Source organism: Ranitomeya imitator, chromosome 4 (assembly GCF_032444005.1).
Source record: "Ranitomeya imitator isolate aRanImi1 chromosome 4, aRanImi1.pri, whole genome shotgun sequence".
Taxonomy (NCBI): Eukaryota; Metazoa; Chordata; class Amphibia; order Anura; family Dendrobatidae; genus Ranitomeya; species Ranitomeya imitator.
In genome coordinates, this window is record NC_091285.1 from 149133873 (window position 1) to 149148532 (window position 14660).

Genomic DNA, 14660 nt, shown 5'->3' on the forward strand with positions numbered 1-14660 from the left:
GTAGTGTGTATCTGCAAAATTTGGCCGTTCTAGCTCTTAAAATAAAGGGTTAAATGGCGGAAAAAATTGGCGTGGGCTCCCGCGCAATTTTCTCCGCCAGAGTAGTAAAGCCAGTGACTGAGGGCAGATATTAATAGCCTGGAGAGGGTCCATGGTTATTGGCCCCCCCCTGGCTAAAAATATCTGCCCCCAGCCACCCAGCGCCCTCTGCTGGATGTTCATAGATCGTGGGAAATTTCCTAGAAAGCTCCCAGGCTTTCTAGGCAAGTTCCCACGATCTATAAACAGCCAGCAGAGGGCGCCTCACCGCAAATGAAGCTAAATATAGCTCATTGATCTATATTTAGACTCATTCCCCGGGGTTTTGCAGCGAGGAGCAGCCTGCATTAGCAAAGCTCCTTGCTGCAAAATGTTTTAACCCCTTCAGAAGGATTTACATCGTTGGACGTTACAGATCTGCGGAGGGTAAGTATATTGTTGGTTTATTATGTTTTTTCTTTCACAGAACGAGGGTCTTCAGTGATTGGATTGGGCGTAGAATAAAATACTCCAACAACCATTGTTTTTATTTCATTAAAATAATTTTAAATAATGTGTTTGTGTTTTATTTAACCCTTTCATTCAATTGGATTAATAATGGATAGGTGTCATAATTGACGCCTCTCCATTATTAATTAGGCTTAATGTCACCTTACAATAGCAAGGTGGCATTAACCCTTCATTACCCCATATCCCACCGCTACACGGGAATGGGAAGAGAGTGGCCAAGTGCCAGAATAGGCGCATCTTCCAGATGTGCCTTTTCTGGGGTGGCTGGGGGCAGATATTTTTAGCCAGGGGGGGGGCCAATAACCATGGACCCTCTCCAGGCTATTAATATCTGCCCTCAGTCACTGGCTTTACTACTCTGGCGGAGAAAATTGCGCGGGAGCCCACGCCAATTTTTTCCGCCATTTAACCCTTTATTTTAAGAGCTAGAACGGCCAAATTTTGCAGATACACACTACTGACATTAGTAGTGTGGAATCTGCAAAAAAAATGGAGAGAAGACATGGTTTACTGTATGTAAACCATGTCTCAAATCATGTCGGGTTTTAAGAAGGAGAAAGAAAAAGCCGGTAATTGAATTACCGGCTTTCAAGCTGTATAGCGCTGGAATAAATATTAATATATATACATATATGTGTCTAATGACATATATATATATATATATATATATATATATATATATATATATATAGACAGTATATATATATTTTTTTCTTTTTGGGACACATGGATCATTTCTATAGCGGTATGTTGGTTTTGCAAGCCTGCGAGAAAACCACGCAGTACGGATGCCATACGGATTACATACGGAGGATGCCATGCGCAAAAAACGCTGACACACCCTGCCTACGGAGGAGCTACGGACCACTATTTTCGGGACATTTCAGCGTATTACGGCCGTAATATACGGACCGTATTTTCATACGCTGAGTGTGAAGCCGGCCATAAAGGGACTATGGTCAGAATTGTAAAAATTGGCCCGGTCATTAACGTGCAAACCACCCTTGGGGGTAAGGGGTTAAAAAATAAGTTACATGTCTGTGAAGAAATCTTGCATGTTTTTAGGTGACCAAATACTTATTTTCCACCATAATTTGCAAAATAAATCTTGCCGAATCAGACAAGTTGATTTTCTGGATTTGCTTTCTCATTTTGACTCTCATAGTTGTGGTCTACCTATGATGTCAATTACAGGCCTCTCTCATCTTTTTAAGTGGGAGAACTTGCACAATTGGTGGCTGACTAAATACTTTTTTTCCCCACTGTATATTCACTACCACTGGCTCTATAGTGCTGTGTATGTCACTACCACCGGCTCTATAGTGCTGTGTATGTCACTGCCAGTAGCTCTATAGTGCAGATTCACAGAATTGAGAATTGGTATATTACATTAGTACTGCTGCATGATATACGCTCTTGAATGTGGAACTTTCTGGAGCCATCTGAGGAGTGGAAGGTTGAGCAGCGCAGGACATTTGCACAGGCAAGACAGTGGCCACATGAATAGAGCCTGGAATAGGACCTCTTGTGCCAAACGGGTTAGTAACAGCCAGAGTTTAATGACTCTTGAGTAAGAGATCATTTAAGTTTTTAGACCTGCTAGAGATCATGGAGGGGAAGCTACCCAGAGAGGCCCCCAGGGAAGACTCAGCCCCAAGAATGGCCTAGTGCTTGGTAAGAATTTGTCACATGTTATCCCACTCATGATTGAAGGTGGAGATAACCCGTATTTGACTGTCTCCACTCACATTAATACGGCCCTTAGATGAATGAAAGAGTCTGTTACGAGGGGTTTTCCTTGCTCTGTCTTAACCTGGCTTTATAAACCTGTGAATAACCAAGGGCTTCAAAGTGTATTCTAAGATCTGAGGCTTGTGCCTCGAATTTGTCGTCAGAGGGGCAGATCCACCTCATCCTGAGGAGCTGTTCAACCGGGATGGCCCCAGTGGTAGCTTGGTTGTGTGCGGATTTGGCATGTATCAGGCTGTAACAGACTTTGGTTTCCTGTAGACATTCGTCTCGATGCACCTGTTCGCGACAATCTCCAGAGAAATGCCCAGGAAATCTATTTTATCATGATCAAAATTATAAGTACGCCGAATAGTATATGAATTACAATTAAGATCTGCCATATTTTCCTCCATCTGATGCACCATCCCATCCCACAGCAACAAGATGTCATCAATATATCTGAGCCAGCGCAGCGCATGGGAGGTAGCTGACACGCCACCATCGCTAAAGAGGAATCTCTCCCATGAGTCAAGGAAGAAATTGGCATATGAGGGTGCAATGGAAGCACCCATGGCCGTGCCGCGCTTCTGCCTGCAAAAGGTGTACTTAAAGGGAACCTGTAGATAAGCCCCCGATGTACCCTGAAAGATGAGAAAAAGAGGTTAGATTATACTCACCTGGGCAGGCGGTCCGATCCTATGGGCGTCGCGGTCCTGTCCAGGGCCTCCCATCTTCATAGGATGACGTCCTCTTTTCTTCCACTGTGGCTCCGGCGCAGGCGTACTTTGTCTGCCCTGTTGAGGGCAGAGCAAAGTACTGCAGTGCGCAGGCGCCAGGAAAGGTCAGAGAGGCCCGGCGCCTGCGCACTGGAGTACTTTGGTCTGCCCTCAACAGTGCACACAAAGTATGCCTGTGCAGCAGCCGCGGCGTGAATGCAAGAAGAGGACATCATCTGATGAAGATGGGAGGCGCCTGACCGGACTGCGACACCCATCGGACCAGGACCGCCCCTGGATGAGTATAAGCTAACCACTTGTTCTCATCTTTTAGGACACATCGGGGGCTTATCTACAGCATTACAGACAGGGGCGGACTGGGCCGGGTTGCAAAGGGGCATTTGCCCCCTGGGCCGGTCACCAAGCAGCTGATTAAGGCCACCAGGGGGCCGCCTTATTTTATCTGTGCAGGCGGCATCACAGTGGAGCAGACACAGACGCAGCCACAGCTCCCTGTGTGCGGCCGTCTGCTCTGCTGAAGTGGAGAGAGCGCGGCTGTATCTTCATCCGGCCGGAGAGGAGCTTGTGGGCGGCTCAGACAGGAGGCCGGATGGTGAGTAGTAGAGCTTCTGTGTGGTGAGGAGGGGGACGCTGATAAGTCCAGGGCCGCTACTGTATAGAGTCAGCGGCCGCTGCTCTGCTGATCACTGAGATTTATTGCAGGAGAGTGAACTTTCAGGGTGGCCCTGTCAGTGACAGGTTATCAGCACCAGGGTCACCAGATCTGCAGGAAAGTTCAATCTCCTGCAATAAATCTCCATCCCTGTACCTCAGAGTGACCAGAGACACATTACTGAATCCTGCCCTGGACTGATCCAGCCTGAGCCTGGTACAAAGAATTAAAATACAGAGATTGGAGGTTATACCATGTACACACACGCTATCCTAGATCTGTATTATACATACAAAAATGCGTATACTGTATAAGGCAAAGTTCACATTAGCTTTTCAGTCTGCAGCGTGGTGCTGTGGACTTCTTTCCTTAAGCTCCGCCTACTCTGCATGCGTCCTGCGTACCTATGTTTAACATTGTGTACGCAGGGACATGCATTGTATGTGGATGCACCCGCGTGCATCATTTTGACGTCCCCTTAGAATGCAAGAAAATGCAACATGTTGCTGCAGGCACGTCAAAACGTTGCACAAGGACGCACCGCATACAACACATGTCCCTGCATACACAATGTTAAAGATAGGTACACAGGACGCATGTGGAAGTAGGCAGAGCTTAAGGAAAGAAGTCCGCTGCACCACGCTGTGGACTCAAACGCTAATGTGAACCCTGCCTAACAGTATATCAAATGCCAGTTATACGTTATGTTGTATGTGTTAGGGCCTGTGCACACGCTGCAGATTGTCGCAGATTTTTCTGCACAGATTTCTCACCAAACCTAAAGGGATTCCTAATGCCAGCAAGTGACTGAGAATGCTGATGTCTCGTGCAAACATTCCTTATATTTTTTCCTTGCAGATTTGGTACAGATGTAAATCTTCAGCATGTCACTTTTATCAGTGCTTTTGCTGCAGATTTCACTCAGACTAAAGGTACCGTTACACTTAACGATTTACCAACGATCACGACCAGCGATACCACCTGGCCGTGATCGTTGGTAAGTCGTTGTGTGGTCGCTGGGGAGCTGTCACACAGACAGCTCTCCAGCGACCAACGATGCCGAAGTCCCCAGGTAACCAGGGTAAACATCGGGTTACTAAGCGCAAGGCCGCGCTTAGTAACCCGATGTTTACCCTGGTTACCGTTGTAAAAGTGAAAAAAAAACACTACATACTTACATTCCTGTCGCGTCTCCCGGCGTCAGCTTCCCTGCACTGTGTAAGCGCTGGCGGGAAAGCAGAGCGGTGATGTCACCGCTGTGCTCTTCTTTACGGCCGGCCGGCGCTGACACTGGGGGACGCAGGGAAGCTGACGGCGAGGGACGCGACAGGAATGTAAGTATGTACTGTTTGTTTTTTTTTACTTTTACAATAGTAACCAGGGTAAACATCGGGTTACTAAGCGCGGCCCTGCGCTTAGTAACCCGATATTTACCCTGGTTACCAGTGAAGACATCGCTGGATCGGCGTCACACACGCCGATTCAGCGATGTCAGCAGGGAGTCCAGCGACAAAATCCTGATCATTCCCCAGCGACCAACGATCTCCCAGCAGGGGCCTGATCGTTGGTCGCTGTCACGCATAACGATTTCGTTAACGATATCGTTGCTACGTCACAAAAAGCAGCGATATCGTTAACGATATCGTTATGTGTGACAGTACCTTAATAAGTGGGGAAAAATCTGCAATAAAAATGCATGTAAAAAAACACCTCAAAAACTACTATATGCAGCTTTTTCCTGCAAAGAAAGACAGAAATGGGGCGGGAAATTTCTGCACCAAATACTGTGGACATACCCTTGGGGTATGCGCACAAAGTAAAATTTCAGCCTTTCTTGGCAGGAAACGCGCAGCTACAAAATCGATATTTTTTATCCCTGCGTTTTTAACTGATTTGACTGAAGTCAATGGTGAAAAACGCACAGAAAAATACACAGAGAATTGACATGCTGCAGATTATTCTCTGCACCGAATCTGAAAGGGTAAGTTCACACTATGCGGTTTTTCTGCAGCAAAACCTGATCTCTTGGCAGGAAAGAAGCTGCAGAAAAAAGTATGTTTTTCTTGCGGTTTTTTGCTGCTTTTTTTATGAGGTTTTTGCTGCGGTTTTGGCATGCTAGATTTGTCTCTTGTGCATGCTGATAAAGTTTAGTATTGAAAAAAAAGTCCTATTCTATAGAATCAGGGTTTTGGCACAAAAAACGCAGCAAAACCTGATACCTGAGTTTTTGGTGTGTTTTGTCAACATTTTTTCACCACCCATTCATTTCAGTGGGTAAACAAATGGTGAAAGTGACATGCTCCATTGTGCAAAAAGACATGCAAAGCACAAAATCCTGATGACAAAAAAAACAATGTGTGCATGAGATTTCTGAAATCTCATAGACTTTGCTGGTTCTGTAAAATGCAGCTGAAAATTTGCATAAGAAAAGCATCAATAACATACATTGCAAAAACGCCCTGTGTGAACTAAGTCAAGAATACTCAATATCTGCATGACACTTCAGGTTTCTCATTAACTTTGCTGGCATCAGGTTTTGCTTTAGGTTTTGTTAACAAATCTGCGCAGAAAAAAACATGGCAAATATGCGCAAGTGTGAACATGGCCTTATACTTTGCGTACAGACATGAGATGTTATACAGTATACACACTCTCATGTATACGTATCTACACACATACACATGTGTATACTGTATAACATCTGATGTTTGTATGACAGTGTTTCATATGCAAGTAATATATTATCCTATATGTGTAAGGGCATGTTTCCACGTGGCATAATAAATCAGGATTTGCTGCGGATTGGACACTGTGTATATCCTCAGCGTCCAGATATTACAGCATAGTGGAGGAGATTTTATGAAATTCCATCTCCACTATGCGTGCAGGGACGCATCTGGCGGCCCTGCATTTACGCACATGCGGCGCGTCTTTCTAGACCGCAGCATGTCTATCTTGCAGAGAAGACGCTCTGTCTCTGCAAGATAACTAACCCACTCTATGTACAGGATGCGGTGATTCCGCATGCACATGTGCTCAATGAACACAGGCGGAATCACCACGCGTACAAAGGGGGGCGGCACTTTGGGCGGAGCGGGGTGTCCGCTGCATCCAAAGCGCTACGTTTCCTGACCATGGAAACATACCCTTATACTATGTGTACAGACATCAGATGTTATATAGTAGATAATATTGTATGTGATGGTCAAATACCTGATGTCTGTACTCGTAGTATAATATACAGTATACCAGTCACATACAATCCTGTATATGACATCTGATGTTTGTAGATATGTCTACAAATTTCACCCACCAGTCACATCCTGTATACTGTATGTAATATACTACGTGCACAGATATCTGATGGTATATACTGGATATGTGACTGGTGTAATATCTGATGTCTGTAGTCATTGTGTAATATACACCACTCACATAGTATCCTGTATACATAGTGGGTACGGAAAGTATTCAGACCCCTTTAAATTTTTCACTTTTTGTTTTATTGCAGCAATTTGGTAAATTCAAAAATCTTAATTTTTTTCTCATTAATGTACACTCTGTAATGTACCCCATCTTGACTGAAAAAAACAGGAATGTAGAAATTTTTGGTAATTTAATAAAAAAGAAAAAAATGGAAGAAGTTTGGGACCTCCGGAAGTCTTCCTAGACCTGGCCGTCCAGCCAAACTGAGCAATCGTGAGAGAAGAGCCTTGGTGAGAGACGTAAAGAAGAACCCCAAGATCACTGTGGCTGAGCTCCAGAGATGCAGTAGGGAGATGGGAGAAAGTTCCACAAAGTCAACTATCACTGCAGCCTCCACCAGTCAGGCTTTTATGGCAGAGCAGCCCGACGGAAGCCTCTCCTCAGTGCAAGACATATGAAAGCCCCAATAGTTTGCTAAAAAACACATGAAGGACTCCCAGACTATGAGAAATAAGATTCTCTGGGCTGATGAGATGAAGATAGACCTTTTTGGTGATAATTCTAAGCGGTATGTGTGGAGAAAACCAGGCACTGCTCATCACCAGCCCAATACAATCCCAACAGTGATACATGGTGGTGGCAGCATCATGCTGTGGGGTTTTTTTCAGCTACAGGGACAAGACGACTGGTTATCATTGAAGGAAACATGAATGCGGCCAAGTGTAGAGATATCCTGGATGGAAACCTCTGCCAGAGTGCTCTGGACCTCAGACTTGGCCGAAGGTTCACCTTCCAACAAGACAATGACCCTAAGCACACAGCTAAAATATCAAAGGAGCGGCTTCAGAACAACTCTGTGACCATTCTTGACTGGCCCAGCCAGAGCCCTGACCTAAACCCAATTGAGCATCTCTGGAGAGACATGAAGGTGGCTGTCCACCAACGTTCACCATCCAACCTGACGTAACTGGAGAGGATCTGCAAGGAAGAATGGCCGAGGATCCCCAAATCCAGGTGTGAAAAACTTATTGCATCATTCCCAAGAAGACTAATGGATATACTAGCTCAAAAGAGGGCTTCTATTCAATACTGAGCAAAGGGTCTAAATACTTATGACCATGTGATATTTCAGTTTTTCCTTTTTCATAAATTTTAAAAAATTTCTACATTTCTGTTTTTTTTTCAGTCAAGATGGGAGTGCAGAGTGTACATTAATGTGAAAAAAAATAAACTTTTTTGAATGTACCAAATGGCTGTCATGAAACAAAGAGTGAAAAATTTAAAGGGGTCTGAATACTTTCCGTACCCACTGTATACAGAGCTGGTTGGGAACTCAGAGGACATTATTTGTTATAAATAGGGAAATTAATAGTTTTCATAGGGCCACCTGAGTGAGAAAAAACGTCATCTGTAAGTTACTATATATGACTGTACTGTAATCACATGTATGTGCAGGACTGTGATCTACCAATATACAGTTACTATAAGGTGGTATTATTGCTCTTTAGTAGCATTTTTGTTTTCTTTTTTTATTTAGTAACAGTTTAATGTGTTTCAGTCATTATGTAGTAGAAGGTGTATAGTGGTGTCATTGGTATTTATATAAAGTGTTTTGTTATGTAGAGGTAATGGTAATATTATAATATTATGTATTCGCTATGTAGTGGTTATGGTAGTTGACATTGTGTAGCCGTATTATTTGGCATTTTATAGCTGTAATTTTATAATATTGGTCATTGCATTGTGTTTTTGGTTAGCAACAGTATATACTGTAATTATACATGTATAGATGCTATGTTAAATAGCTATAGGGGGGTCGTATGGGGAGACATGCACTTTGGGGCTTGGGCCCCTGATCTTTTGTGACCCTAGCAACACCCCTGCCATACTGTGTGTTTTACATGTCTGTGTTTCTGGAGTTGCATGTATGTTTGTATATCAGCTCAGTTATGTTACCATATGTAAGCAGTAAGCTTGGTTTTGGTACTGTATCAATGTAGTAATCTAGATTCTGGTACCATATGTATGCGGTAAGCTTAGTTCTGGTACTGTATCAATGTAGTAATCTAGATTCCGGTACCATATGTATGCGGTATGCTTGGTTCTGTTCCCATATTTACGTAGGAGTCTTGGTTTTATTGCTCTATCTATGTAGTAGACTTAGTAAGCGAAAGCTTGGCTCTGCTCCCTTATCTCTGTAGTAAGCTCCGTGCTTTTCCCATAGCTTTGTAGTAAGCTTGATTCTGCTCACATATCTTTTTTGTAAGCTCAATTCAGTTCAGGTATGTATGTAGTAATCTTGGTTCCATTCTCATGTCTATGCAGTCAGCTTGCTTCTGTTGCAGTATCTATGTAGGTAGTAAGCTTGCTTGTGTTCCCATATCTATTCAGCAAGCTCCGTTCTGTTCCCATATCTATATACCATCCCGTTTTTTTAAAGGATGTTATTTCTGCTGCTTTAATGCAGGGACCAGAGATAAGCAGGGCAGGGGTGGTCCACCGCAACTGGTGGGCCACTGCCTTGTGATTGCCCCCTAGGCTGAAAAGTGCCAGCCAGCCCCTGATTACAGAATGCCGTAAATAAGCCCCTGATGCTGGTGGGCTTAGCTCACCGTCTATTTTGGGGGTGACAAAGGTTCCCTTTAAAAACAAAGAAGTTGTGGGTAAGGACATAGTGCATCACTCGAGGATAAGCTCACACAAAGTACTGTCCAGGTCGGAGGCCCCCAAGAAGAGGCAGATCCAAACCCTGTGAGTGGCCAATAGTGGTGTACAAAGTTTCCATATATGCAGTAAAAAGAAGAGTGATACCTGCGCTATTTGATGGTCCTGTCTGTACACCTCACCGCATCCCCTTGAGAAAGTGGTGTCTGAAATATGCGAAATGCACGTTGGGGTCTTGCCATCTGGCTCAGGGTCACTCTCCTACTTCTGGTAAGCTCGGTCCCTCTGTCCTACTTGTTATTACCATGTAGCTACTTTTTTTTTCATGCTCATGATTTGGGGCAGATCTTACCGGGATGCATTACTTACTACCACTGTATTTTCCATAGTATACTCACCACACTGGACAAGCAGTGGATACTGCGTCCATCCAACTACTAACGTCTCTTGACCTGGGTAAGTCAGATTGCTCACATGCGCAGCCTGAATATGACCATTTGCAGCTCTGCAAGTTGTTTTGGGATTATGTCCAAATAGCCAGACATCATTTTTTAACCCTTTAGTGTCACTGTGGTATAACCGGTCAACCCATTATCATAGGGTAGGTATCCTGTTATATTTTATCAAGGTCCACATGCACAATGCACATATAGCCTATTACTAGCAATGTTCCTATTTTATCCCTATTAGGAACCTCCATCTACAATATATGACCCTGAGACTCACAAATATTTGTGTGAGGGTAGGTCTGATTCTATTTTTCTTTAAATCTTAAGTCTGCAACACTCATGGCACATGCCTTTTAATAATCATATACTTGCTGTTATGCTAGCCTTTCCACTATGATTGTTCTATAATGATTGTGACCAGATACGGTTTTTGTATACTTTCTCATATCTAATATACCATCAAACTACTATGGCGTTAAAATACTGTTCATGCCTACTATATGACCTACATTTTGTATATACTTTATTTAGATATTCATTTATATTTTAATTTTTATACCTGATTTCTGTTTATCCAGTACATTGATGAAGGTCTAAACAGACCGAAATGTCTACTGTATGTACTTTACCTCATTCAATTTCACTGCATCTATGTTCTGTGTGTGCCAGGTTTATCTATCAGGCCATAATATCACTGTCATGAAGGGAGACAATCATCAGTGAGATCATATGACCCAACTCCCCGCAAAAAAAATAATTTTGATTAACGCTTAAGGCCATTAGTAACATTCACTATAGCAGCAGGAACAGAATATAAAGAAGACACAGACACAATGAATAGAGTTTACTCATTTTTATTATCTATTATCAAATTTAGTTTAACGTAATCATTCAGTGCCATTTATTGGATTTACTGCATAAAAACGATGTGACCCAGAGGAAGGCGAAACAACCCCAAGTGTGGGGAAAAATTCCTTCCTGACCCCAAGTGCTGGCGATCGGCTAATCCCTGGGTCACTGCAGTCTCGGCTCTGGATGGGCCCTGCCTCCTGTAAAATGGAATATGATATACATATCTAATATATATTTCTATCTTATCTTTATCTCTATAGACTATATAAAGCTTATATGTAACTAAGGACGCACTGACACTGGGCGATTATCGGGAATGGGCGTTCTTAGGATCCGTAATTTTCCTATAATTGTAAACATTGTAAAAATATCTGTACATGTAAAGGTACCATGTTTATTATCCCGTCTTTATGCTCTAATTATGTGTCTGTATTGGGAAAGGTTCAGGGACACCGCATATGCAGGAGCCAAGAACCTGTGACTACACAATGACATGTACAAGTACAGTACAGACCAAAAGTTTGGACACACCTTCTTAGAGATGAGCCAGCGTGCACAGATAAGGTGCTAACTGAGTGACTTCGGCATGCTCGAAAAATTTATTACAGTCCCCACGCAGGGCCGGCGTCAGCACCCGGCGCACCTGGGCAAATGCCGGGGCCCTGGGGAGAGAGGGGGGCCCACTCACGCTGTCATAGATACAGCTGGGAGAGCAGAGCAGGAGATAACATGCTCTCTCCGCCCACAAAGTCACTGCTGGCTGCGTTCTCTTAACCCCTATGTGCCAGCTCTGACACAAGCATCTTCTCACTCAGTCAGTGCAGCCAGGCAGGCACACATAGGGGTTAAGAGAAGGCAGCCAGTGTGACACTGTTTGTGGGCGGAGAGAGCACGTTCTCTGCTCTGATCTCCGCCCCTGGCTGGCTGCAGTGCTGCTGAAGTTATGAGGCAGATTCAGGAGGAGCTCCTAGTCCTACCAGTGCCTGAGTGAGTGTCGCTGCTATATACTATGTGGGCTGCGCTGCTATATACTACGTGGGCTGCGCTGCTATATACTACGTGGGCTGCGCTGCTATATACTACGTGGGCTGCGCCGCTATATACTACGTGGGCTGCGCTACTATATACGTGGGCTGCGCTGCTATATACTACGTAGGCTGCGCTGCTATATACTACGTGGGCTGCGCTGCTATATACTACGTGGGCTGCTATATACTACGTGGGCTGCGCTGCTATATACTACGTGGGCTGCGCTGCTATATACTACGTGGGCTGCGCTGCTATATACTACGTGGGCTGCGCTGCTATATACTACGTGGGCTGCGCTGCTATATACTACGTGGGCTGCGCTGCTATATACTACGTGGGCTGCGCTGCTATATACTACGTGGGCTGTGCTGCTATATACTACGTGGGCTGCGCTGCTATATACTACGTGGGCTGCTATATACTACGTGGGCTGCGCTGCTATATACTACGTGGGCTGTGCTATATACTACATGGGCTGCTATATGCTACGTGGGCTGCTATATACTACATGGGCTGCTATATACTATGTGGGCAGTGTTATATACTACATGGCTGTGTTTATATGCGATCATGAATCGGGGTATGTGTTAAAGGGGGGGCCCACTGAGACTCTTTCGCCCGGGGCCCTCAAAAACCTGGAGCCGGCCCTGTCCCCACGTGTGCATGTCTTCCAACCATTCGACAGCCGCAACACATGCAGGGATTGCCTAACAGTCAATTGATCAGTTTTGCAATGGCTTTGCTCCAGCCTATCTAAAATTGGAAACATAGGTGAGCTTTTCACCAAAGATATGGCTCTCAGCCATGCAGGGTTGGTTCAGTGGAGCAGTTGGGAACTTCTGGGTCTTGCATTGGCATGGATTTCCTAAGCTACAGTACAGACCAAAAGTTTGGACACACCTTCTCATTTCAAGATTTTTTTTTTGTATTTTCATGACTGTGAAAATTGTGAAACAACTGAAATTATGTTATATATTCTAGGTTCTTCAAAGTAGCCACCTTTTGCTTTGATGACTGCTTTGCACACTCTTGGCATTCTCTTGATGAGCTTCAAGAGGTAGTCTAGATGTGTCGTGAGCACTTTGAACCCCCAGGTGCTTCACAGAAGTTTATAACGTTAAGCCGTGAAAATAATATAATCACATTTTCCTCACAATATTGTTGTAGCTCCAAATTATTATTGTTATTTAGCTCCAAATATTACATTTTCATAAGGGTAAAAAGAGAAATTGCACCATACAATTTGTTGTGCAATTTCCCTTGAGTACGCCGATACCCCATATGTAGGGGGATACTACTTTTGAGGCACTGTGCAAAGCTCTGAAGGGAAGAGGCGCCATATTGAAGTTCAGATTTTACTGGAATGGTTTGAGGGTGCCATATCACAATGGAAGATCCCCTGAGGTGCCAGAACAACAGAAACCCCCTGTATTTGAACTCATTTTACAAACTACACTCTCTAATGAACTAATCTATGGGTGCAGTGATCATATTGACACCACATGTGCCTCACAGAGTTTTATACCACTGAGCGGTGGAGAGAGAATAAATTACATTTTTACCACTAAAATGTTGTTTTAGCCTCAAGTTTTTCATTTTTCTAAGGGCTAACAGGATATTTTTTTTAAACAAACTGAGGTCCATTTTTTCCTGAGTGCGCCAATACCCTACATATAATCGGGAAATATTTTTCAGGCACAGTGCAAAGCTCAGAAGGCAAGGAGCACCAGATTTTATTGCTATGGTTTGCAGGTGCTATGTTCCACTGAGAGAGTCCATGAGGTGCCAAAACATTTTACAAACTACACCTCTCAATGAATTCACCTAGAGGTGTAGTAATCATATTGACTCCATGGGTGTGTCACAGAATTTTATGCCATTGGGCAATAAAGACAAAATAACTACATTTTTACCACCAAAATTCTGTTTTATATTTTCACACAAGAAGTGGGTAAAAATGGCAACAAAATTTGTCCGACTATTTCTACTGAACATGGCAATACCCCATATGTGGCTGTACAATACTACTTAGCCATATGGAGAGATTCAGGAGGAACAGAGCGCTATTTGCCTCCTGGAGCGCAGACTTATCATTCAAGTGAATCTGTTCACATGACAGTGTGTTTCTTTCCACGGACCATGTGTCCGAGGGCAAAACACGCTGACATGTCCGTTTTTTAACATCAGCGTGGGCCACAAAATGTCCTGCACACATGCACACGTATAACATACATGGATATCATCCGTGTGACACGCATTGGCGCCGGGGAAGAAGCGTTACAGCAAGCATTCTTTCCCGGCGCCGGGTGCTGAACACGGATCTCATCATTCTCCCCTGCTCTGCCGGCAATCGGCTCGAGCAAGGAAGAATGATGAGAGTTATATTTAAGTGATAAAAGAGACAGCAGGCGACGGCTGATGAGACTATTACTCCCATCAGCATACCTCTGCTGCTGATGCTGCTAATAATAGTGACAGCAGGATCAACTGATGGGGGTATTCATTAGCGGCTGCCTGCGCAATAAATAAATGAAAGGTGTTTTTTGTTAATTATTCTAATTTACTGAGATA